Source organism: Eurosta solidaginis, chromosome 3 (genome assembly GCF_040869045.1).
Source record: "Eurosta solidaginis isolate ZX-2024a chromosome 3, ASM4086904v1, whole genome shotgun sequence".
NCBI lineage: Eukaryota > Metazoa > Arthropoda > Insecta > Diptera > Tephritidae > Eurosta > Eurosta solidaginis.
In genome coordinates this window covers 245,449,043-245,472,595 of record NC_090321.1, presented here as the reverse complement: position 1 = coordinate 245,472,595, position 23,553 = coordinate 245,449,043, and the positions used below count along the sequence as shown (strand labels likewise).

At 38.5% G+C, this 23,553-nt stretch overlaps 1 protein-coding gene across 22 annotated transcripts in view; it reads left to right on the top strand.

Moving 5' to 3' along the window:
* Positions 1-23,553, top strand: part of Trpm (transient receptor potential cation channel, subfamily M) — a 793,755-nt gene that overhangs the window by 113,961 nt on the left and 656,241 nt on the right. For 3 of the 22 annotated variants that reach the window (XM_067775792.1, XM_067775791.1, XM_067775784.1), the window contains exon 2: positions 12,255-12,920. The exons of the other annotated variants lie outside the window; for them this stretch is intronic. The gene's annotated coding sequence lies outside the window, so the exon portion shown is untranslated. The remainder of the gene's footprint in view (positions 1-12,254; positions 12,921-23,553) is intronic. 22 annotated transcript variants of the gene reach the window in all.

The window sequence follows — 23,553 nt, the reverse complement described above, 5'->3', positions numbered from 1 at the left end:
AATTATTTACTGAAACTTGCGAATAAAAATGTGTATAAAAGAGGTGCTAAACTTATGTAAATAATAAATATCGAGTAAAGTGAAGATTTTTATAGAACCTGTCTTAAATTTAAATACTCACCATTAGGTTTGGTTTAGCTTATGGTGTCTATTGTGTTAAAAACGTTTGTTCTCCTAATCTGAAAAATCCTCTTAAAAATTATGACCTATATTATTGGCACCTAAGGAGTAGAAGGTTCAATGTGGTTGTTGTTGTTGTAGCAGTGCTTCGCCCCATTGAATTGGCGCGACCGATCACAAATTGTCATCAATATCCTATAACGGGGGTCCAAGGAAACCTGCAGTTTCAACAGGGGTTGACCATAATGATAAGGGTGTTTAGCGGTTGTTGGTTCCAAATTACAATTGAAGAGATTGTTGGTTTCATGTAGGTGAGTGTCTGTGAGTTCTCGGTATTTTTCTTTAAGAACTGAATGCGTCGGGAAATTCCTGGCATAGATATCACTGAGGACCTGCTTGTGCTTTTTGGCTGTGTTCTCAGGTGAGCTATTTCCTCATAATGCTGAAGCCCCTGGGCGATGTTGGCTCATCAATTAGATGTCTGTTGGAATGCCCAGGTTTCTGGGTATTCAACAGGAACTGTTTTGTTAGCATCTCACTTCTCTCCCTGATGGGGAGTATTCTCGCCTCATTATGTAGATGGTGTTCTGGGGACATAAAAAGACAGCCCGTGGCGGTTCTGAGAGCAGTATTTTGGCAGGGCTGCAGCTTCTTCCAGTGAGTAGTCTTTAGGCTTGGTGACCATATCGTGGCCCCGTAACATGCAATCGGCTGGCCAATTGCTTTGTAAGTGGTAATGAGCGTTTCTTTGTCTTTTCTCCAAGTACTGCCAGCAAGAGATTTGAGGATTTTATTACGGTCCTGGATTTTAGGTACAATTGCGGCTGCATGCTCACCAACATGTTGATCAAACGTCGCACCAAAGATTTTGGGGTGTAAGACAGTCGATAGCGTAGTGCCATTGACGTGGATGTTCAAAATGGTCCACATTTTCGACGTCCATGTTGTAAATAAGGTCGCCGATGATTTAGTCGGTGATAATGTCAGGTTTCGTAAGGCGAAAAAACTGGAGAGATAAGGGAGGTAGCCGTTCGCGCATTTTTTCGAACCTAAGAGCACTTTATCGCCGAATGCGATGGACATTTTGTCGTTGTGCTTAGTTGTGTTCAATAGGGACCTTACGGTAGACCATACCTTACCCACACCGGTAGAGAGGTTACAATGCTTTAGGTGCTCCTCCCATTTCGCCCGCTTGTGGTTATTCGCATGCTGTCTGATGCGTTGGTTAATGTCTGTTATTTCTCTCACAAGAGTTGCGGTATCCGCTGGAAAGTGTAACTGGATTTCCGCCATTCTTCTGGCGGGAATAAAACGAGTCGAAGCGAATTCGATGACCTTGCGGAATACTGGCTCCCCTTGATGGGTATCAGACGGGATTGGGAGGGCAGCGAAGCGATTGTCTGTGAACTTTTTGAAATCTTCCCATTTTCCCTTTTTGAACTTGATGAAAGCGTATAATTATAATACACATTTGGCGAAAATAAACATCAGCTGACATTTGTTTACAAATGCGCATCATTCATTGTGGCGCTGCTACTGTCAGGCATAAGCTTGTGTTAAACGCATCTATATGAAAAATGTCATTGTGTCACCGCCTTAAGTTTGCTTAAACTATTAAATTCCAGTTGAACTACAAAGATGTTTCTCAGTTACATCTTAAGGCCGTCTTTGGGCTAGGATTTTTGTACGGCAACATTGGTTTTCTTAATATTTAGATAATTTATAGATACGACAAATAAATATAATAAATGCAATGCGCGATAGCCTCCGAAGAGATTTTAGATTGAGCTTCTCTTCCAATTTGTGTCGTGCTTCTTTTAATTTTTCCTAAAAATTGGCAGGATGGGGCCTTCATGTTTTACGCTGACTCCGAACGGCATCTGCATGGCAGATGAATTGCCACTGAAAACCTTTTCTAAATTTTCGATGTTGGTTTGTCCGGGGCTTGAACCCAGGACCTTCAGTGTGGCAGTGTGGTATGTAGAGCACGCTACCACTACACCACGGCAAAAGTTTGATTTTGTTTACCCAACAAACATGGACAAAATATTTCTCCAGCCTTATAGAAATATATGTATATCTAGTTGTGGAGTTGACCTCCAACATCATTCTCTATTTATTGAAGTTATACTTATTTAGGCTCGTTGTGAAAAATTTATGAGATAACAAGTAAGGAAGGCTAAGTTCGGGTGTAACCGAACATTACATACTCAGCTGCCAAATTACCGCTTGCCAACTTTTAAATTACTTTCATTTTATTTTAAAAGTGGGCGGTGCCACGCCCATTGTCCAAAATTGTACTAATTTTTTATTCTGCGTCATAAGGTCAACCCACCTCCCAAGTTTCATCGCTTTATCTGTCTTTGGTAATGAATTATCGCAATTTTTCGGTTTTTCGAAATTTTCGATATCGAAAAAGTTGGCGTGGTTATAGTCCGATTTCGTTCATTTGAAATAGCGATCTGAGAAGAGTGCCCAGGAACTTACATACCAAATTTCATTAAGATACATCAAAATTTACTCAAGTTATCATATTTACGGACAGAAGGACGGACGGACGGACGGACATGGCTAAATGAGTTTCTTTTTTTGCACAGCCCTTTTTGTTATATAGAAGTCTATATCTATCTCGATTAGTTTATGCCATTACGGGGTACCGTTATGCGAACAAAATTAATATACTCTTTGAGCTCTGCTCAGCTGAGTATAAAAAATGAGACACAAAAGTCAGCGGTTGAAAATGCAGCTCGTGTGTATGTTCGCTGTGAATTGTATGACCAAACTTGCTTTGAGTGGGATGTATATGTATGAATGTATGCATGTATTCGAAAAACAGCTACCAACAAAATAGAAATAGCGCCTCTGTTTTTGGTATTTATCTATATATGGGGTATTCCATCCCATTTCGACCTATTTTGAACCCTGCCCCTTTAGAATTGGCTGAAAGTTTTTCTTCTTATTCTAGCTTACGAAAGACGTTTTTCAGAAGTTTTTCAAATTTTTTCATCCAACTCAAAAAAAGTTATGAATTTTAAAAAAACACCGTTTTTGTTTTCAAAATGCTATACCTTTTCCAAAAATTGACCGTTTGGGATCTTTTTTTTTTAATTTGTTTTTAAATGTACTTTTCGGAAAAAATTCAAAAAAAATTGTTGTTTTTTTTGTAATTTTTCATTTTTCGAGAAACACCGTTTTTTTTCAAAATATTTAAAACTTATTTTGAGTTGGAAAACGGTGTATTCAAAAAATCTCGAAAAACTGAAAAATTACAAAAAAAAAACTTTAAAATTTTTTTTGAATTTTTTTCGAAAAGTACATTTAAAAACAAATTAAAAAAAAAACATCCCAAACGGTCAATTTTTGAAAAGGTTATAGCATTTTGAAAACACAAATTCATAACTTTTTTGAGTTGGATGAAAAAATTTGAAAAACTTCTGAAAAACGTCTTTCGTAAGGTAGAAAAAGAAGAAAAACATTCAGCCAATTCTAAAGGGGTCGGGTTCAAAATTGGTCGAATTGGGATGGGATACCCCATATATACATATAGATATTTATTAGGGCGGGCCGATTTAAAAATCGCTCATTGCTCTGAGAAAATCGTATTCTAGGGATCAAAATAAGCAACTTTGCCGAAGGAACCATACCTCTAAAACGAATTCTGATTGCCCCTACCCAAAAGTTCGACCCAAATTGAGGGGGGGGGGGGGGGGGGGGTACATCAGAATTCGTTTTAGTATGGTTCCTTCGGCAAAATTTCTTATTTTGATCCCTAGAATATGATTTTCACAGAGCAATGGGCGATTTTTTTGCCTCCCCACAAATCGACCCGCCCTAATATTTATATACCAATTTTTGTTCAATAACAAAAAAATTTTGGTGCTCATCTCAGCTTGAGCGACCGAAGTGGCAGTGTTAAACTATAGTCAACTTTAACTTGAGTTTAAACTCGCACTGACGAACCACCGACCTCCTTCTAAACGACTAGACCGATTTTTAAAAATTTTGTATGTGTCTTCAAGGAGTTTGAGTATGCTTTAGATTCACAATTTGGTACGGGAAGTGAACCGAGGCCGACCTATTCGAAATAACCTTAATTATGATGCGATTCGCTTGAAATTTCGCACAGGTGTACGTACCTCTTTGACAAAGATAATATTTGAGACACATTTCATTCCGGAAAGTGGATCAGCGCCGATTATAGTCTACATAATACAGCTTATAGTGTGATTTGCTTGAAATTTGTTATAGGGGTACTTCCTTTCTTTTCGGAAAGTGGACCAGGGTCTGATCTATTATAATAAATCGTATTTATTGTACGAAACCGCAGAGTGCTCCTCTGAAGTTTCTTTCTGGGAAGTGGACCAGTAACCGATCTATTCGATCAAATTCTATTCACTGTGTGATTTGCCTGAAATTGAGTATATATAGGTAGCTCTTTTTTCACAATCCACTGAATTTCGGATTCAGTCATTACCTGAAGATGCTATGGCAGTCGAAATAATTTAAAAATAATAACATTCGATTAATTTATACTGTCACGGATATTAGCATCACTAAATTATCCCATCACTAAGGCGATGCTAAGGCCATGCCAAGCAGTATTTACGTTAATAATTAAATCAAGTATACACATATATAAGGCAGCCCAGAGAGATGTCACACACAGATGCATTTACTTATATGCCTATGTGCGCGCGAGAGACTGTAAACTACAAACATTCACATCAATAATTCAATCTTTATGTACCTACATAAACGAATAAATAATTGTGTGTACACATATGTACGTATACGAGCAGCAATGCACAAACACATGCATATATCTTATCTGGGTTGTCACAAGAGAGAGCAATAATTTGTGCACGTAGTCGAACAAACTAGTAAGTTCTGGAAATCGAAGTGCCTAGAAGTATGCAGCGTAAACTATAAAAGCTGGGCAAGCGAGTAAGAAGTAATTCAGTTTGATTTGAATTGTCAAGCAGTTACGAGTAAGACGATATCTAGCGAGCAATAGCACTATTATTTTGAAATTCAGTTTCCTTTAAGCTATCAGTTTGGTTATTAAGCTATTCGTTGCACAGTTTGAGTGTTATTGTGAAGTATTTTAATAAAGGCCATTTTTCCATTATTCAATATTGGAGTTATTTATTCAACAGTTTAGCGATACGGTCCTAGCAAAAGGGCAAATAAGAGGATTTGCAGGAAATTCGTTACAATTGGTGTCAGAAGAGGAATTGTTGAATAAATTCCAGAGGACAACAAGGACATGGCAAAGTTCAGTGAATTGAAGATCCAGCAACTAAAGAAGGAGTTGGAAGCTCGTGGATTGAATACAAGCGGCGTTAAACTCGAACTTCAGGCACGGCTACGAGAGGCAATGGAAGCGGAAGGAATTGATGTGGACGAGTATGTTTTTTATCCTGATGAGGACGAGACAACAACAAAAATTGAAGAGAAAAATGAAACACCGCAGACAATGGCGAACACAGACCTGAACATGATATTGGTTGCAATATCGGCACAAATGTCCGAAATGTCATCACAAATATCTACCAACATGTCATCACAATTGGAAGAACAGAAAACGTATATGTCATCACAGATGGAATCCCAAGAGACACGAATAACATCGAAGATTGAAGCACAAGAAACGCGAATGTCAGAAATGTCGACACAGATTACATCCAAGATGGAAACGCAATTGGAAGAACAGAAGACATATATGGCATCCCAACTGGAATCGCAGGAGACACGCATAACATCAAAGATGGAAGAACAAGAGGAGCGCTTATCATTGCAGGTGGCACAAATGTCTTCACAGTTAGAAGCACAGGAAGCAAGGGTAACATCAAAGCTGGAAGCGCAGGATGCAAAAATCGCTCAATTTCAGGCAGAAGTCGATGATTTGAAGGGTCGTATGGAGCAGTTACAATTAAATCGTCCAGCAGTTTCAGCGAGTAATCCAAAGGTAAAAACACCATCCTTTGACGGTTCTGTTCCTTTCCAGGTCTTTAAGCTACAGTTTGAGAAGACCGCAGCAGTGAACAACTGGAATGTGGAAGATAAAGTTGCCGCACTCTTCGTAGCATTGAAAGGACCAGCTGCCGAAATCTTACAGACTATTCCAGAGTACGAACGGAACAGTTATGAAACATTGATGGCTGCTGTAGAACGACGTTATGGAAGCGAGCATAGGAAACAGATATTCCAAATTGAGTTGCAAAACCGCTACCAAAAAGCAAATGAGACATTGCAGGAGTTTGCTTCAGATATTGAAAGATTGGCTCATCTTGCAAATGCGGACGCACCCGTGGAATACACAGAAAGAGTGAAGATTCAAAGCTTTATAAATGGCATACGGGACGTCGAAACGAAGCGAGCCACATACGCGAACCCAAAGCAAACATTTTCTGAAACGGTATCCCATGCATTGACTTAGGAAACGGCTTCATTATTGAGTAAACCAGCATACAAAGCTCATCGTGTGGAAGTAGAAAGGCCAGAGTGGGTAGATACAATTTTGGAAGCTCTGAAGGGATCACAACAGAAAAATGCCGGAGTTATGAAATGTTTCAAGTGCGGTAACCCAGGTCACATTGCACGTCATTGCAGTAGCAATTCCAATAGTTCCAACAATGTGGGTGGCCGTAAACGCAGAACTGAAGGAGACGAGCAAATCTCCAAATCCACTCAATCGTTAAACTAAAGCGAGTCAGCAGCAAGGGGCGACAGCTGACTCCCTCAATTGAATGCCCCATAATCTCTATCTCACAAATTGGAAGAAGGTCGAGCAATCTTACTGTCGGAGGACATGTGGATGGAAAAGAACGTTTACTGACTGTAGATACGGGTGCATCTCATTCCATCATTCGAGCGGATTTAGTCAACAAGCAGATCAGACCATTGCATGGAGCAATATTGCGTACAGCCACTGGAGAAGACACCCAGGTAATTGGAGAAGTAGAATGTGAAGTAGCAATTGGAAACGTCACGGTACTACACAATTTTATAGTGGCAGGTATTGTTGATGAAATCATAATTGGAGTGGACTTCTTAATCAACCAAGGCATCAAAATCGATATGCAAAGCAAGACGATGCGATATAAGAACATGGATGTGCCACTTAATTTCGGCTACGAGAGAGGCTACAGCAGTAAACGAGTGCTGGTGGAAGAGAGTCAGCAAATACCACCAAAATCAGAAGCAGTCATCTGGGCAAAGGTTGATGGAGATTGTGGGACAAACAAATTGTGGGTTGTCGAAGCAGCAAATAAATCAGCACTGAACATACTTGTAGGAAAAACAAGATGGACGCATTCCGGTAAGAGTACTCAATGAGTTCAAGTCACCATTCAATTTGACCAAAGGAGCTATTTTGGGAAGATGCCAAGAGGCCGAAGTAGTTATTAACTGTGAACAGCTCCAGGAACACTTTTCATCTAGTAATACTGATCTTTCAAATGATATCACGGCATGGACGCATGGGCTAGAGGAAGCCTATCAGAGTAAGGCAAAACAACTGCTCATAAAATACGCGAACATATTTGACCAGGATGGTTCTAAACCAGGCCGCACCAACGTTGTGAAACATCAAATTGACACTGGAGATTCGAGGCCGATCCGTCAAGCTCCACGTAGTGTTCCACTGGCGAAGCGGGAAGTTGTGAGTCAAATTATACAAGAAATGAGCGACAGCGGCGTCATCGAACCATCAGCTAGTCCCTGGAGCTCACCGGTAGTACTTGTAAAGAAGAAGGATGGAAAAATGAGGTTTTGCGTGGACTACCGGAAGTTGAATGACGTTACGAAAAAGGATAGCTACCCATTGCCAAGAATTGACGACACTCTGGACTCGCTCTCTGGTACGAAATGGTTTTCCACACTGGACTTGAAAAGCGGCTACTGGCATGTGGAGGTAAAGGAGGAAGACAAAGAGAAAACAGCCTTCAGCGTCGGAGATGGTCTTTGGCAATTTACAGTAATGCCCTTTGGACTATGTAATGCACCTGCTACTTTCGAGAGACTCATGGATCAGGTATTGAAAGGACTACATTGGAAAACATGCTTGGTGTACCTGGACGACATCATCGTATTGGGCAAGAATTTCGATGAACATCTTAAGAACTTGGAGGAAGTTTTCCAAAGAATAGCTGGCGCTGGTCTGAAGTTAAGTCCCAAAAAGTGTGCGCTGTTTAAAAAGGAAGTAAATTATTTGGGTCACAAGGTAACGACAGAGGGCATCTGCACTGCGAACGAAAAGATAGAGGCTGTAAAGGATTGGCCAAGACCACAGAACCTACATGAATTAAGAAGTTTCCTTGGGCTGTGCACATATTGCCGCCGATTTGTACAAAATTTTTCCAGCGTAGCCCATAGCCTCCATGAGCTTACAAGAAAAAATAAAGCTTTTGAATGGAAGAAGGAGCAAGAAGTGGCTTTCCAAACATTAAGGGAGCGTTTGTGCACTGCCCCAATGATAGCATATCCGATGCCAGGAGCAACATTTATTCTAGATACAGATGCGAGTGGATATGCTATAGGAGGCGTTTTATCACAACTGGTCGATGGACAGGAGAAGGTAGTTGCATATTACAGCCGTTCGATTGGAAAACCAGAGAGGAACTACTGCGTTACGCGGAGAGAGCTGTTGGCATTGGTAGAGTGCGTTAAACATTTTCACAAATACCTCTACGGCCAGCAATTCCGTGTCAGGACAGATCACGCAGCTTTAAAATGGCTACTGCAGTTCCGTAATCCGGAAGGAAAATTGGCACGGTGGATCGAGCGACTACAAAGCTATGACTTTTCCATTGAGCATCGAAAAGGTAGTACCCATGGAAATGCCGATGCAATGTCACGAAGGCCATGTAGTTTGGAATGCAAGCACTGTTCAAAAGCCGAGGCTAAAGAAGACATTATAGATGTCCGGCTAATAACTATAACATGTACAGATGAATGGGACAAGGAACAGCTAAGAAAGTGCCAGCTAGAAGATGCAGATCTGTCACGTGTTATGCAAGGGCTCGAACGAAATGAAAGACCAAACAGAGAAGAGATGTCAGCAGAGAGTCCCATTGCGAAGTCATATTGGGCACAGTGGAACAGTTTAGAATTGATATCCGGTTGCCTTCATCGAGTATGGGAGAGTGAGGATGGTAAATACAAGAATAAACTGATAGTTGTTCCCAGAAAGAGGATTCCTGACGTGCTCAGCGAGCTGCATAATGGTCCAAGCGGAGGTCATCTTGGAATCACGAAGACGCTCGAGAAGATTAAACAGAGATTCTATTGGGTTGGTTGCCGTCAGTAGGTCACTGAGTGGATTGCGAACTGCGAGGTTTGCAGCAGAGCGAAAGGGCCCAGAACACGAAGTCATGGCCAGATGAAGCAATATAACTCAGGTGCGCCATTTGAAAGGATCGCTATGGATGTCGCCGGTCCATTTCCTACTAGCAACGGCGGAAACAAATATGTACTGGTAGTTATGGATTATTTCAGCAAATGGCCAGAGGTATACCCAATCCCAAATCAAGAAGCCGAAACGGTAGCAGCAGCGTTTATAAACAATTGGGTTGCAAGGTATGGTGTACCAATGGAGTTACATTCTGACCAAGGCAGGAATTTCGAATCAGCTGTGTTCCAGGAAATGTGTAAACACGGACAACTGCATTGCATCCTCAATCCGATGGTATGGTAGAACGATTCAATAGAACATTGGAGGAGCACTTAAGGAAAGTAGTGGACAAGTACCATAAAGAATGGGATACCCGCATACCATTATTCTTGATGGCTTACCGATCAGCAGTGCATGAGACAACGGGCCAAACCCCTGCAAAAGTAATTTTTGGCAATGACCTTAGACTGCCAGCTGATTTGAAGTTTGGGATAGATGCCAATGCGGAGAGAAATGTCAGGAAATCCACTAGTGATTTGGAAGAAGAGCTAAGAGAAATACATGATCTGATAAGGCAACGAACAAAGATTATGAGTGACAAGATGAAAGCCAGATATGATAAAGCAATTAATTCAGAAGGTTTTCAGGAAGGAGATTTGGTGCTGTTATACAACCCACAACGTAAAAAAGGTTTGTCCCCGAAATTGCAGTGTAATTGGGAAGGCCCATACAAACTTGTAAAACGGATCAACGATGTAGTGTACCGCATACAAACCATCGGTAAACCACGAACCAAAATGAAGGTGGTCCATTTGGAAAGGCTAGCAACGTTTAGATCGAGAGATTTGTCTGATCGGGACGATCAGACTTAGGTGGAGGGCAGTGTCACGGATATTAGCATCACTAAATTATCCCATCACTAAGGCGATGCTAAGGCCATGCCAAGCAGTATTTACGTTAATAATTAAATCAAGTATACACATATATAAGGCAGCCCAGAGAGATGTCACACACAGATGCATTTACTTATATGCCTATGTGCGCGCGAGAGACCGTAAACTACAAACATTCACATCAATAATTCAATCTTTTGTATCTACATAAACGAATAAATAATTGCGTCTACACATATGTACGTATACGAGCAGCAATGCACAAACACATGCATATATCTTATCTGAGTTGTCACAAGAGAGAGCAATAATTTGTGCACGTAGTTGTGGCTGGCCATTTTGTAGCCGAAACAACTAGTAAGTTCTGGAAATCGAAGAGCCTAGAAGTATGCAGCGTAAACTATAAAAGCTGGGCAAGCGAGTAAGAAGTAATTCAGTTTGATTTGAATTGTCAAGCAGTTACGAGTAAGACGATATCTAGCGAGCAATAGCACTATTATTTTGAAAGTCAGTTTCCTTTAAGCTATCAGTTTGGTTATTAAGCTATTCGTTGCACAGTTTGAGTGTTATTGTGAAGTATTTTAATAAAGGCCATTTTTCCATTATTCAATATTGGAGTTATTTATTCAACAGTTTAGCGATACGATCCTAGCAAAAGGGCAAATAAGAGGATTTGCAGGAAATTCGTTACAATACTATACTGAGGCCCGGTTTTTCAGTAGTTGGTTAAGCTAACTCTAGTCAAATTTAAACTCCAGTTAAACTACTGAGCAGTTTAAGGCCGCCTTTGGCTTTTTTGTACGGCAACATTGGTTTTTTATTATCTAGATAATTTGTAGATACGGCAACAGCTGGATTTTGTTTACCCAACAAACATGGAAAAAAGAAATCTCCGACGAAATATACATATATCTAGCTCCGGAGGTGATATCCAACTTCACTATTTAATTATTCTTAAACCAGATAGCTCGCGGGTTGATATACAAATTCGTTGAACAATCACTATCCAACCTTTAAGCAATTTTGTAAAATTTAGAGGTGTCGAGTTGATCTACAACGTTATTATCGTTATCAAATTATTATCCAACCTTTGAGAGATTTTGGGAAATATACAGGTCTCAAATGAATATCCAACACATTTTACCTGTTGATATCCTATATTGGATATCGAGTTGATGTGGAGTTTGAAAAAAATCTCCAATGGGGTGCCACCAAAACCAGCAGCTTTTTATTCTGAGAAATAAACACCTGGTTGATAGCAGTGATGAAGTGTAATTGTTTTCCCTCTTTTGCTGCGTACGCTATGATTCTCGAGTTGAGCCACTATTTCGAAAACAACTCTTGAGATTTTAGAAGTATGCCTAGTTATCAACATGAACTCTAATGGTACTCAAGCCCAAATGCTTGTTGGGTATATTCGCCGCCATTTGGAACGAACGCAAATAACTGAAAGGTTAACTAGAGTTTAAGCCTGCCAGATCCGCCGCTTAAGTTCAGCTTAAACTTCAGTTAAAGTAAAGTAGACTGAAAACTGCAGAATAAGTTTAAGCGTAGTTTAACTGACAAACTGAGCTGAACTTGTACTGAAAAACTGGGATTAAGCTGGCAGCGCTCGAGAAAAAACGAGCGTATGTTGCCTACTTTTAGGCGTGCACTTAATCTTTCACTGTTCATGCTAAGCTTGAGCTTTGAGCTTTTTATTTTATGCAAATGAACAAAAAAAAAATTTTATTTATCAATACCAAAGCATCGCATTAAAATATTAAATACATAATTGCGAATACAAATGTACATGAACTATAGCAATTAAGTTGGTTTTCTCTAATTGCATAACATTTATTTCCCAGATCGTAAATACTCAATTGTGTGCATATAAACAACAAATAACTTTGACATAAGTACATGCATATGTATATGTGTTTATACAAATGTAATCCAATTTGTCATGGTCACTGCACAGCTGGTAGCATTGGTCACTTGGCGAACTCATTACGCTAGATAAACGCGCTCCTAGCGAAGCTAAAGGGTCATCAAGCGTGGCCACGCATGACCAAACCATAGATACTAATATAAAAGTAAAACAATTTCATCAAGCAGCTTTTCAAAGTTGATAAAAGGCAACAGGATTTCTCGTCGTTGTTGACGTATGTAAGCCCTTACACAAAATCTCAACTGACCAACCACAAATCCTGTGTGAACTAAAGGCAGGATATAAGCTTATGTGCCACTGTGTGTGCGTGTGTGTGTGTGTACGTGCTGCGCATTGCTGCCACACACAGCTTAGCGCGTTAATGCACGCTATTTAAATAAAAACAGCAAATTACAAGCTTTGTTGACAAGCACACAGCTGAGCGGAAAAACACGAGAATGAAGAAACGACAAAAATTTTAATTCAGCGCAATATGTTGGAAAGGTAAAAAAAAAGTCATGGAAATGTTTTGCTATAATAATCACGCGCAAAAAATTATAAAAACAACCATCAACAGCAGTTACGGCATTGAAAATGTAATAAAGTAAGTAAGCCGTGTTCTTGGCTATATCGCCGAGCTTGTACATTTTTTAAGCAAAAGAGAATTGGTCTAAAGTAACATAATGTAATATGACATAGAATGTTATATATGTTAAAACATACAGAAAAAATTTCTTGCATTACATACTGTAACAAAATATACCATAACAAGTCATAATATAATGCAACGTAATGTAACATAACATAACATGGCATAACATAACATTCCATAACATAACTTAACTTATCATAACATAATTCAACGTAAAATAGTATAACATAATATAGCATAACATAGATAACATATCATAACATAACATAATATATGTACATGATATAACATAACATAAAATAACTTAATATAATATAACATCAAATAACATAACATAGCAATATTTTTTTTTTGGGTTTTATGATTTTTTTAAGCCGCACCGCAAGAGTTTTCGGCTGTGGTACTAAATTTCTCATTTAAAGGGCAGTGGGAGTTCCATTGCTACTCTCACTCTAACCAGCTAGACAACAAACTCACGTTTTTCATAAGCGTATAACCTTATCCCATCTGTCATGTCCGCAGGTCATGTTATTGTCCCCAAGTGGAGTAAATCGTCCTAGTTTTTGCAGTACAGGTTTAAGTTTCCCCATTTTGTGAATGAATATATTTACAGAAGTAACCGTGTCCGGTTGAAAATTGTATCAGTTAGAAGTCGGCCTATCCTTGTGGTTGCTCGTGTAGTTCAGAAATTATAGTCCTTTTCCTTTCTGCAGTATTGCTGTTCCACTTTTGTTGCCAGCGTCAAATAGAAGCTTTTCGCTTCTCCGTCTTCTTCGATGTTTTTCTAACCCAAGCGCGAGGATATAAAAACAAGCAGAATAGCTTCTGCGGAAAACGTGCGATAAGCTGAAGTAAATCTCAACGCCTTTTTTTATTTGAACGAGGTGAGGGCGGTGCGGTACTTCGTATGTTTAGTTCATAAAATCTAAGCAAGCACCTTCCTTGTAAAACTCTTTGGACGTACGCAGGCTCCCGAAATGTGCTCCAAAAAGGTGAGTCTACTACTTCGCCTCACTTCGTTGAAGTGGTTATTTCTATTTACTGGCACCAACCGTATACTATAGATAGTGGGGATCCGCTTAAAGAGCATCTGATAACCGTCGTCAGGCATTAGCTGATTTATTTCAAGTTGTACGTCCCCTGAGAAGGCGACTACAACGGTGCTTTCGGGGATGTCCAAGCGAAGAAGGCTGTCCTAGGTACCACATCAGCGATCGGGGCCTTTCTTTGACCATAGCCCGTTTCGTACATTAGATACCAGCCTCTCAAGTTATCTAGCAGATATTGGGATACATTGAAAAAGCGTTCATCCTATCTGGACGAGTAATATATCTTTTTGACGTTGATCTTGACAATCGACACTCGGTCAAGCTTCATAGCACCCTTTCTTTCTCGACTTCGCAGTGTTATCTCCTCCATTGTTGCTTTCAGGCGTGACTTGAGATGGCCTCGCCTCTCAGGGACCTAAGAATACATCTTCGCAAGCATTATGAGGAAATAAGGAATCTGGAAATTCAGTATAAAAGAAGCACAAAGAGGTCCTCAGTGATATCCACACAAAGGCGTCGGACCGCTATGTCAGAAATTGTTCGGCGAACCTCGTTCTTAAAGTCAAATACCCCTAACTCGCAGTACAGGAATGCAACATCCTCAGGAAGACGCGCGTCACTCTAGCTCAACTTCGATCTAGAAATTTGGAACCAACGCTTATAACACACCTTTCTCTCTGGCCTACCCCTGTTGATCCTGCAAGTTTCTTCCAATTCCCGTTAGAGGACACTGATGATAATTTAAAAGTAGTCACACCTTATGGATGTGGCGAAGCACTGCTACAACAATAACAAAAGCTCTGGGCAGTTATTTCCACCATCTAAACTAATTGCCTCCCTATTTACTTCCTCAGACACTATGGCTTTTCAGGTTTCATGCTTTGATAAACTTTCTGAAACAATTTTTATATAAGAAATCGAGTACCGGAAGTCCTATATTCTAACCCCCTAACCCGATGGAGGATACCACAGCCCTGTCAAAGGTCGTTGTCATCTTAAGCTCTAGATTTCCGCGCCTGTTAGTCTGCAGCATACCCCACTGGGCGGCTTTTGAATATGACACAAGAGATCATAACATACCATATCATATCATAGCAAATCGTATATATAGCGCAAAAGCACAAACACATCATACCAACACTAACCTGCTGCCCACTTACTTTCGTCAGTCTTCGCCCCATTCGCATACTTTAAACATAAACTTTCTTTTGCATGTTCAGGTGCATGTGTGTGTGTGTCACGATTGCTGTGTTTTTCCTTTATTGGTGCTCGTTTATGTAATTATATTTTCCTTTTGCTCTTCTCACTTTCACTAACATGTATGTATATGTAAATCTGTATGTAAGTTTGTATGTAGTTGACCTAGTGACCTTAACTTACTACCCAAATGGCAATTAAGCTAGGAAAAGTAAATCGCTACACAAACATGCGAGGGCCATTTCACAGAAACGTGTCGGAGCTTCTATTGACCAGCTTATGGGTATTTGCTTTCTCAATTTTATACAATAAGTTTATATTATTTCAGTTTGAATAACTACTTTTTGTTTTGATTTCCTTTTCTTCTCCCACTCATTTACACATTTTTACAATACAAACGCTCATAATGTCAATGTTAGCGGTTGCTAATAGCTACTAACGCTAAGAGCCACCAGCTAGTGTGCAATAAAATATTAAAGCTATTTTGTCTTGACTATCTGAAGTTAAATAAACGCTAAGAGCCACCAGCTAGTGTGCAATAAAATATTAAAGCTATTTTGTCTTGACTATCTGAAGTTAAATAAACCAGATTTTTGTATCAATGGCGGCAATGGCGAATGGTATTAGCATTGGTATTCCGATCTTAGTATCTACCACCTTCTCTCCAAAGATTAATAAATTTGGGCTTAAACTGTCAACTGAGGCCTATAGGTTTATTGCGCCCTCTTTCTTTTCGCCTTACCTCATGTATGAGAATCAGCCAAAGACAATTCATGAAGACTGGATTGTATGCGTTTGTTTCCCAGCTTAAGTTAGTCGAGGAGTTTTTGTCCTCTTCTAGCATTAAAAGGATATGTTTTGCAATCGCATCATCTTATTTTTCTTGTAGCAATAATATTGATCCAGCACTTTTAAGCTACTAGCCCGAGCATCGCAGGAACGGTTTGATATGACCACGTTAAACCTTCTGGGTCATCCAACCCCCTCATTCCGTGAGGACTTTGCGATGGCCAGGTTTGCTAAATAAATAGGATTTGCCGCGGGGATGTGAGTTTGGGGAAGCCATAAATTGTGCAGGCGATTTTCATCTCTTCTAGAGCTAAATCCGCAGAGGTTGCTTGATGCCTCCCTCACAATTGTCTGTTAAAATTGTCTGACTATTTTAGAAGGATAACCAAAGCTTTATGTCGTGCTCCGTAGTAATACTTTCGTCTGTCTCCTGAGTGCTATCGCCATGAAGGCCGAAAGGTTTTTGGATGGCGGCCGTTTTTGGATGGTTTGATTGTTCACATCTGTACCGGGACCTAGACAACCAATTGAATGCTCCTCCTGCCGGTCAGTGAATGAGTTCTCCACGTACTCCAATACTGTTTCACTGGCAAAAACATATTGCTTCTGGGGCCGAAAATTTCTCTTTCCAACGCTTGCTGCTTCTTCCGAACAGGTTGTGTACCATAAAAGTGTGGAAAGTCGGTGGAGCTTCTGGACTTTGGAAGTGCTCCGTGTGGATTTGTCTTCATACCCAGTTTTGAATCTTTTCGAATAAGATAAGCTCTCTAATGTCGGGTTTATGTGAGTGGTTCTGCTTCCTCAATAGATGTGCTCAACAGGAACTGTTCAATAAACTAAAAATTGGAGTTTGATAATTGATTTTGTATTGTGACCAGAGTTTGCTCGAAATACCCATTTAAGTGCGCTTTATACTAAAATTATTCTAACTATCGTGATATACATCCATCTTAGGATCTGAGGGTTTTATACCCAGGATTTACCTGTGATGCGACTCCACACCATTTTCCTCTTGCAGCCTTGTATATGATGTTGTCAGCAAGACTCCACCATAGCTGCTTCGAACCATCGATTTGCCCGATTTTACTGGGGGTTCCAACATCCAATCTTTATATTTTGCGAGTGCCAATTTGTTGGTCTGAGGGAAGCGTCAAGAATACGCTTTTTGCCTCTTTTATGTTCACCGCCGGCAACTGACATGAGGAGGTGATACTTCCAATGATAACACGCAAAATTTGTGGTTGACCCACTGTCAGGTAGCACAACGCCGGCATCACCTTAAAGCACTAGCTCAATTATTTCGGGAACAATTTGATTAAAAGACGTCGAAATTTCTAGGTCATCCATGCGGTGTTAGCAAGTTCTCAGTTATAAGATAAGGGATAATAGATGAAATGATTTATATGACAGAAAGTCTACTGGTTAGCCGTATTCTTTTTTTAATCCCATTATTTTGCAAATTCTATATCCAGAACAGCCTTATACCGATTTCACACAGAAAGTTAATAAAGTAATTACTCAAATATTCTTCACTAAAGTGCTCATTGAATTAAGTTTTCGATATGAAGTTCGATCAATTTGGTGTGTTTTGTTGAGGCGGAGAGGATGGGAATAAGAGCAGAAAAGAGGAGATATAGGGAATAGGAACAGGCATTATAACATAACGAATAAACGAGATGAGACAGACCGAATGAGAGAGATAGTGATAAGAATACAGTGAGGGTAAGGGAGAAAGAGAGAATGTGTGAAAAAACCGGTGGAGAAGACTAAACAAGAGAGAAAGAGGAGAGAACAGAAAAAGAGTAATGATAGCAATTGCTTGAAATAGTTTTTAAATTATGCATATAAACCTAAGTTCGAGCAGAACAGCGGCTGCCAGAGCTGCTAGTTTTAATTTAAAATATCCATTTGCTTAAAATTTTAATAATAAATCTTCATAAGTGGCGGAATAAAGCGCATCTTTGGGCTTCTTTTAATTTCATTCATTTATCATAAATTAACTGCTTTTTGTTGTTTGTTTGCTCACGATGCAAAGTTTGTCTATTGAATGTGCTGGTGAAAAATTAAAAATGGGAGAAAATTCTTGCATTTTTATTTAATATAATTTGGCTATTTTAATCTCACGTACAATGACTTATGTAAGCTACTTGATGTTAAAATACATTTTTATTATCTACAGTTGCGAACACTAAAATGGCAGTGACAATTTTTAGTTATAGCTTTTTTCGATTATTGAAAAAAAAATCATAAATTCATTGTTTAACTCAGTTCCATGAAAATTTCGAATTCTTTATTTAGAATTTTATTTGGTATACAGATCTGTAGCTCAATCAATTCTTTTTTAACAAAGTACAAATAATAAGTCTCTCAAATTCGCACTGATTTTTTTCCAAAGGTGTATTAGATTTTCTTCCGTATACAAAATTAAACTATGCGCTCTTTGCATGAACAAAAAAAAAAAATTTTCAAAAATCAATGAGTATTTTGAGAGACTTATTATTTGTGCTTTATAAAGCTAAAATGGATTGGGCTACAAAACTATATACCAAAATGAAATTTTGAAAATTCTAAATAGAAATTTCCAAATTTTAAAACACACTTCGAATTTACGATATTGTTCGAAAAGGTTTTCGCAATTAGTTTACATAGTTTCAATTACGCAGTTCAAAAATTTTCGTTTTAAATTGTCGAAAATAAAAAAGGAATAGTATATATGTAATCAATGAAATTTGCTAATAATTATAAAAATAAATGCAAGGCGCGATAATCTTCGAAGAGATTTTAGGCCGAGCTTCTCCACCAATTTGCGTCGTGCTCCTCCTTAATTTTTCCTACAAATTGGCGGGACGGGATCGCTGAGAAGGTTTTCATGGCAGAAATACACTCGGAGTGTTTGGCAAATCACTGCCGAGGGGCGACCCCGCTTAGAAAAACTGTTTTCTAATTGCAACAACTTTTTTCTAAATTTCCGATATTGCTTTGATCGGGAGTTGAACCCGCGATCTTCGGTGTGGTAGGCGGAGCACGCTACCACCACACCACGGCGGCCGCCACTACTATTTTCATGTTAGCAACTGTAGTTCCATATAACTTTTGATTGCTCAGTCATGGAAAGTTATATTGAAATATAAAAATGCGAACCAAGTCATTATTTAGTGCAAATGCTATACATAAATAAATTCTGTAATGATTCATGAATAAATAATGACAGTACTAAGGCAAAGTAAACATAAAACCTTAACAAGAAGTCATTGATGATGTACAAAATATTTGCATATCAACTCCTGCGAATTTGTTGCCATCTTGCAAATACACAGTACACACACAGTACATATGTATATACTTATACGTTTCTGTGAATCGCATCTTTTTCTACCAAAGTTAAGTTGTCAATTACAATTTTAAATTTAATTGTATGAAAACAAAATTGAAGGGTATCTGTTAATTGAGAAGAAAATGGAGGAGTTTGATGGGGTTGTCTGTACAGGGAAACCCCTTTTAGGCGGACACCTTTCTTGGCTGCACAATTTTTCATGCACCAAGTTATAGCTAAAATTTGTAGAAAAGTTTTGCTCGCTTCAACGGAAGCTCTTTTAGCCGAAAGCAGCCAATTATTTCCTATCAAATGTGATGGAAAACTTCTACCAACTTCTTATCGGAGGACATTGAACCACCTTCATCACAAAATATTCTAATATCACATTTGGACGGACGTGATCGCTTGATATTTCTGTTAGGTAAATGTTCAGGCATAAAAAGCTCACTACTTAGGTTCGCTTTTATGTAAATGAAAAGCAAGCGTTTCAGATTGTGTGAAGTTAGGTTATATTGTGCCAGCCGGTCGATAAAGGACTCACCTAAATTGTATGTGTGCATAGCGTTACCGGAAGTTTATTCACCGACCAAAGTAAAAAAAAAAACCCTCCAAGAAACATGTGATAAAATAACATCATCCTCTCGGATTATTTTAAAAGTTTTTTCGCGCCCATCCCGCCAGCTGGCTCTTCACCTCAAACCTTGATTTTATAGGATTTTTGACACCTTGCAGGCTTACGCTTAGTTTCACACCCCTCTTGCATGATTGATCATATGCAGCTGCTGTCTCCTATCCCAGTTCATCCTTCTTTTCGCTTCTTCCTGTTAAAATTCTTTCAAATGCTTATTTGCACTCTACTACACTTCTAGTTGTTGTGCACGGTGAGTTTTAAAAAATTTAAATTTTTCTGTCGATCACCCGGGAAATTTTTCTGTGGGCTTATTCAAGAAAGTGCCTAGTGTCAAAAAAAGCCAAACGCGAAATCGCATATTCGGCGCTTTTTTTAGAGCCATTTGACATTTTTAATTTTTTAAATTTTGCAATTAAAGCTTTCATACGCGCTATTGATAGGGAAATCTATTTTCCCTTTGCAAAAAATAATGTAAACATTTATTTTATGTAACGTTACATACAATGCAAACAGTTATTTTAAATAAAATTTACAAAATAATGCATTGTTATGTTTGAAACCATAAAAGTTCGTTAATCAGTTTCTCCAATTTATTTGAATCACAATTGGCAACGATTGTATTCGCAAACTGCTCTCAATAAACAACTAGAGTATTCTGGATGAGATATTTTAACAGTGAACTCAATCCAATTAATTAATTATGCCAATTTGTAGAAAAAGAGAGATATGTTGCTAATACGTATTACAAAGTAGGCATTGACGGTGGTGGACTAGGCAAATGAAAAAAAAAATCACCACAGTCTTATGGAAATGGTGTAGATGCGCATTTTTTTAAGTTCTATTGTGAAAAAACTATTTATCATTGGTATAGTTGAATCAACTCAAAGAATGTTTCATTATTATGGACGTTATTAAAGCTTGATAAATTTAAGTGTCGAATCGCAACAGACTTGAAATTAGCGAATATTTATAAGCATTATGAATCATGCCAGTAAATATTGTGACGAATTTTGGGAAATTCTGCTTATTTGCAACCTTCTGCTAACGTTCGAATCGCTAAACTGTTGAATAAATCACTCTAATATTCTGTATTGCAAAATGGTATTTGTTAGATTACGTTGGGAGTAGTACAATTATACTTCACAATTAAACTTCACTTCGCAACTGATAGCGTGTTTAAATCAAACTGTTTTCTGACTACTCAGCTTGCGCTGCTTTTAAACTCTAGACGTTTCGCCTTCTGCTGTAACTCCTGCTTGGTAATTGTGCATACATATATGCGTGTGCATGTGTGAGAAACAACTTCGGCTGATGACTACATGTGTTTGTGAGTATATCTTCGTTGCCTTGTATGTATGTGTGTATAAATGATGATTTATGTGTTCATGTACACCAGTGTGGCTCGCTTTATGTTTTCTGTTGTTGCGTGATTATCTACTAACAGCCCAGTGATGTAAACGTTCCTTCTTTTAACGACAGTTGCTGCAAAAGATTTCCTAAAAATGCAGATATTTTGAGAAGAATTTCAGAAAAAGATGGCGGTAGATGTATGAAATATGTTCAGTGTTTTCAAGTTTTTGGTCTGGTAGTTAACTCTTGCTTTTCGCATAATTTAACCCGCAATTCAAAGTGCAAGTTATGAGGACTTGGAAATTAGTATTACACCTAAAATTCGTGTTGTAATTGAACACGTGCCTTACTTTTGTTCAAAACATGGAAAAGAACTCGCTTTTTGGACTGAGTAAGATTTTGAATCTGTGCATGTAGATTTAAAAAAAAACTTGGGTTAAGTACAGTGTTAAAATATCTCATCCAGAACACTCTAGTCGTTTATTGAGAGCAGTTTGCGAATACAATAGTTGACATTTGTGATTCAAGTAAATTGGAGAAGCTGATTAACGAACTTTTTTGGTTTCAAACAAAACAATGCATTATTATTTAAATTTTGTTTAAAATAACTGTACTATAACTAACTATAAAATAAATTTCTACATTATTTTTTGCAAAGAAACATGATTATTATTGCGTTAAAATAGATTCCCCTATCAAACACGCGTATGAAGGCTTTAATTGTAAAATTTAAAAAATTAAAAAGGTCAAATGGCTCTAAAAAAAAGCGCCGAATATGCGATTTCGCGGTTGGCTTTTTTGACACTAGGCACCTCCTATAATAAGCCCACAGAAAAATTTAAATTTTTTAAAACCCACCGTGTGTGCTATGCTAGATTATCACCTCAATGGCCGCCTGAATTTCAATACAAAAGCTTACACGACTGCAGTTTAAGAAATTTTTAGGATCTTATAATTACCGGATCGGCACAGTATATCATAGATCATCCCGCTTCCTTTAGTGTATACGTGTAATGCATCTTCCGACATTTCGCGCCTTTGCCACACCCTTCCATCTCTATTGGTACTCCAAGTACTTCACCGAAATACAGTCTTTTTAGAGCAGTGTAATATAAAACTTAGTCTTTAAAATAGAATGTTGTGTTGTACAACATCTATATCTGGAGCGGACACCTCCCTTGAGCTGGGAAAAGTTGGCTGACGGTGAGTGTCCGCCAAAGGAAGGTTTCGCTGTATTTGCAACATTCTTAGACACACCAAGTAACCGGAAATATACGTGTTTTCCCGGTTGAACACAAACGTTTGTATAGAACTCTGACCCAGGGATCGCAACAGAGATTAATTTCATTTTAAAAATATAAAAGGTTATATTCAAAATTTCGAATTGAAAAGTACGGACATATAATTAGCTTGTCTATATTGAAAGGTTAGCATAACCATATAACTGCTTCCATCATAGCAGGATACATATCTGTATACTTTTCCGTTCGCTTCCCTATCTCTATATCTATCCCAACTCCGTCCTCTATACAGACATACATACATATGTATATAATACGTCACTGTTGCCAGCTATACATTCAAAACTGTGAAGGAACTGTTCACCTGAAAAAAACGTATTAGTACCAACTTTCTCTGACTTTATAAATTGAAAATAAAAATAAAAAACTAGCAAATTCGGTCCCTGTAAACACAAAAAGGCTTACCACCGTCCGAATTGGCCCCAATAAAATGAGAATTTAATGACCTCTAACTTGAAACGCATATAAATATCAATTGCAGCAAATACGTCCCCACACTTAACTGCTTCATGTACACACGCACACACACAAGCAAAATAATCAAGAAAATATAAAAGTAAATTTAGTAGTTTTGCTATTGGACTGACATAGAGAAATTTGTGAGCGTGAAAACAGCTGTTTTTGTTTGGCTGTAAGACACAAAATTTTTATGTACGTGTTCAATTGTCATGGAACATGCGAGGGGGTATATGAACTTACTGATATATCGTCGTGAAAACCTGCTAATCACCGCGTCAGAATGAACTCTTTTATATAGATGCGTGCAACGCAATCTTATGCATGATGAGTACATTAGATACAATTTTTTGGAGACCGACAGATCGAGCGACATTAGCGCCATCTGACATACATAAGTTGGTAATCTTCTTTTGCTTTGGCTATGAGTTCTTTCGCTCTTTGCAAGTGAAATTATTTCCTCTATCCTTTGGTACCCTTCCAAAGTGTTTCACAA